We start from the raw sequence: 4,640 nt of genomic DNA on the forward strand, positions 1-4,640 counted from the left end.
GAAACATAATTTACTCTCCTTTTACCTTTGGAGTCTGTTTTTAGATAGCCTCATGATGTGAGCAGATGAATGAGTTAGCTTCTGTTAACCAGCCAGGTTGTGCTGGCATTGAATGCCTGAGCTTGTTGGAAAGAAGAGAATGTAATCTATCTACACTGTGATGTGCAACTGTCACAACTGTTCAACTATCTAAGCCTTAATTTGATGTACAGAGAAAAAAAGCCTCCATGGGAAAAACTATCACAGGAGTGGTTTCAAAATGTTGAGAGTCTGGGAGCAAACAGCCTAAGTGCTGAATGCAGGAGAAATTACCCGAATATTCAACAATAGTCTAAACCAATATCAGAACAGCTGCTCAAATTCAACACAAACTTGTACTCAGTTTCACACAAAGATTGAAATCTACACATTATGAAGCATATTTTACACTCCTCTTACCTTTGGAATCTGTTTTTAGATAGCCTCATTAAGATAGCAATATTGGAAGTCAAGTGGAGACTTAGCACTCATCACCTACACTATTCACCTCTGAATATATTAATTAGCACTCATTTACAGGTTGACAACATTGTGGGGGAAGCCCCATTCACACTTGACCCTGCCTTGTTGTCATAAAAGATGTTAGAACAGCCTCCATGTGAAAAACAATCACAGGAGTGGTTTCAAAATGTTGAGACTCTGGGAGCAAACAACCTATGTGCTGAATGCAGGAGAAATTACCCGGATTTTCAACAATGTCACCATATAGTCTAAAGCAATATCAGAACAGCTGCTCAAATTCAACACAAACTTTTACTCAGTTTCACACAAAGATTGAAATCTACACATTGTGAAACATAATTTACTCTCCTTTTACCTTTGGAGTCTGTTTTTAGATAGCCTCATGATGTGAGCAGATGAATGAGTTAGCTTCTGTTAACCAGCCAGGTTGTGCTGGCATTGAATGCCTGAGCTTGTTGGAAAGAAGAGAATGTAATCTATCTACACTGTGATGTGCAACTATCACAACTGTTCAACTATCTAAGCCTTAATTTGATGTACAGAGAAAAAAAGCCTCCATGGGAAAAACTATCACAGGAGTGGTTTCAAAATGTTGAGAGTCTGGGAGCAAACAGCCTAAGTGCTGAATGCAGGAGAAATTACCCGAATATTCAACAATAGTCTAAACCAATATCAGAACAGCTGCTCAAATTCAACACAAACTTGTACTCAGTTTCACACAAAGATTGAAATCTACACATTATGAAGCATATTTTACACTCCTCTTACCTTTGGAATCTGTTTTTAGATAGCCTCATTAAGATAGCAATATTGGAAGTCAAGTGGAGACTTAGCACTCATCACCTACACTATTCACCTCTGAATATATTAATTAGCACTCATTTACAGGTTGACAACATTGTGGGGGAAGCCCCATTCACACTTGACCCTGCCTTGTTGTCATAAAAGATGTTAGAACAGCCTCCATGTGAAAAACAATCACAGGAGTGGTTTCAAAATGTTGAGACTCTGGGAGCAAACAACCTATGTGCTGAATGCAGGAGAAATTACCCGGATTTTCAACAATGTCACCATATAGTCTAAAGCAATATCAGAACAGCTGCTCAAATTCAACACAAACTTTTACTCAGTTTCACACAAAGATTGAAATCTACACATTGTGAAACATAATTTACTATCCTTTTACCTTTGGAGTCTGTTTTTAGATAGCCTCATGATGTGAGCAGATGAATGAGTTAGCTTCTGTTAACCAGCCAGGTTGTGCTGGCATTGAATGCCTGAGCTTGTTGGAAAGAAGAGAATGTAATCTATCTACACTGTGATGTGCAACTATCACAACTGTTCAACTATCTAAGCCTTAATTTGATGTACAGAGAAAAAAAGCCTCCATGGGAAAAACTATCACAGGAGTGGTTTCAAAATGTTGAGAGTCTGGGAGCAAACAGCCTAAGTGCTGAATGCAGGAGAAATTACCCGAATATTCAACAATAGTCTAAACCAATATCAGAACAGCTGCTCAAATTCAACACAAACTTGTACTCAGTTTCACACAAAGATTGAAATCTACACATTATGAAGCATATTTTACACTCCTCTTACCTTTGGAATCTGTTTTTAGATAGCCTCATTAAGATAGCAATATTGGAAGTCAAGTGGAGACTTAGCACTCATCACCTACACTATTCACCTCTGAATATATTAATTAGCACTCATTTACAGGTTGACAACATTGTGGGGGAAGCCCCATTCACACTTGACCCTGCCTTGTTGTCATAAAAGATGTTAGAACAGCCTCCATGTGAAAAACAATCACAGGAGTGGTTTCAAAATGTTGAGACTCTGGGAGCAAACAACCTATGTGCTGAATGCAGGAGAAATTACCCGGATTTTCAACAATGTCACCATATAGTCTAAAGCAATATCAGAACAGCTGCTCAAATTCAACACAAACTTTTACTCAGTTTCACACAAAGATTGAAATCTACACATTGTGAAACATAATTTACTATCCTTTTACCTTTGGAGTCTGTTTTTAGATAGCCTCATGATGTGAGCAGATGAATGAGTTAGCTTCTGTTAACCAGCCAGGTTGTGCTGGCATTGAATGCCTGAGCTTGTTGGAAAGAAGAGAATGTAATCTATCTACACTGTGATGTGCAACTATCACAACTGTTCAACTATCTAAGCCTTAATTTGATGTACAGAGAAAAAAAGCCTCCATGGGAAAAACTATCACAGGAGTGGTTTCAAAATGTTGAGAGTCTGGGAGCAAACAGCCTAAGTGCTGAATGCAGGAGAAATTACCCGAATATTCAACAATAGTCTAAACCAATATCAGAACAGCTGCTCAAATTCAACACAAACTTGTACTCAGTTTCACACAAAGATTGAAATCTACACATTATGAAGCATATTTTACACTCCTCTTACCTTTGGAATCTGTTTTTAGATAGCCTCATTAAGATAGCAATATTGGAAGTCAAGTGGAGACTTAGCACTCATCACCTACACTATTCACCTCTGAATATATTAATTAGCACTCATTTACAGGTTGACAACATTGTGGGGGAAGCCCCATTCACACTTGACCCTGCCTTGTTGTCATAAAAGATGTTAGAACAGCCTCCATGTGAAAAACAATCACAGGAGTGGTTTCAAAATGTTGAGACTCTGGGAGCAAACAACCTATGTGCTGAATGCAGGAGAAATTACCCGGATTTTCAACAATGTGATAGGTTGACAAAATTGTGGGGGAAGCCCCATTCACACTTGACCCTGCCTTGTTTTCATAAAAGATGTTAGAACAGTCGCACACCAGCTCAGATGAAATTAGTTGCCCAAACCTGACCCACTCTGCAGAACACACACCCAGAAAGCCCAGTCCCAAGAGACAAACGTGAGGATGAGAAAGAGCCGAAGATGTATTTCCCCTTTTACGTGGGAAACCTCAGTGTTGGCCGATTTGGAAGAGGAACTACACAGCAACAGAAACATATCAACTCTCCTGAAGACGGGGGGGACGCTGTTGAAGCACTGAATAGAAACACTTAATGACTTTAAAGGGAATGACCAAGCCACAATAAATCTCCTTTTTGTGGGATCTGCCGTCTCCTCTCCCTAATTCCAGTGCCTCATATCTGCACTAACACTGAATGTTCCTAGGCTCCAGCCCTCTCCAATTAGGTCACACCTAAATTTGGAACATCACCTACACTATTCACCTCTGAATATATTAATTAGCACTCATTTACAGGTTGACAACATTGTGGGGGAAGCCCCATTCACATGATGAGTCACAAACTCCTCCCACCTTTGATAGGCCACAATCAAGCTAATGGGCCTATGGCATCATCATGGAGGATAAATACTGCAGGTAAACTCCACTGCATCAGTGTGTTTTCAATTCTGATCACACACACCACCTCTTTGCCATTTTGGAAGAGAATTTCATCGAACCTGTAGACTTCTGAAGAAAACTCTTTTTTGAAGTTTCTTGCTTTTTTAAAAGGATTTTTTTCGCCTGCTATTTCTATTTCTATTCTTTTTTGGTTTATTTTCTTGCTTTCTCTCTTCCCAAGAGCTTTGTTTTTTTTTTTCTTCTTTTTGTGAAAAAGACTTTTCTGAGGACAATGGCAGGACAGGCTGCAAAGTAAGTACCAATTTGTTTTCACTAGTTGAATTGTATTTTGCTTGAAACATGCAAATGTGGCTGCCAGTGCAGTAAGTGATATTCACTTGAAAAGATTTCTTAAAATAAGTCAGGGGTGGTTTCACTGACTGTCTACTTTCTCTCTTTCTCTCTCACAGCTCGGATCGCCGCATCATCCACTGCCTGCTGTGCGAGAAACCCCAGGAAGTACTGTCTGCCCACCTGGCCAGGGTCTGCATGAAGCGCAACACAGTTGTGGAGAGGCAGGCAGAGCTGCAGAGGGCCAAGAAGTCGATGAAGGATTGGACCCGCCAAGGCAGAACCTGGGACTACGCCGAGATGTGCAGGCGGTACCCCCACAGGCCTTCCAGACTGGCTCTTCTTGAGGATCTTCGTAGAAGAAACTTCTTCGTCCTCAATGCCCCCATGGACGCAGACATTGAACCCAGCGACGAGCAACCATCAACTTCAGCTGCTGCCGAGCAAGCCC

This window comes from Centroberyx gerrardi, chromosome 21 (genome assembly GCF_048128805.1).
Source record: "Centroberyx gerrardi isolate f3 chromosome 21, fCenGer3.hap1.cur.20231027, whole genome shotgun sequence".
NCBI lineage: Eukaryota > Metazoa > Chordata > Actinopteri > Beryciformes > Berycidae > Centroberyx > Centroberyx gerrardi.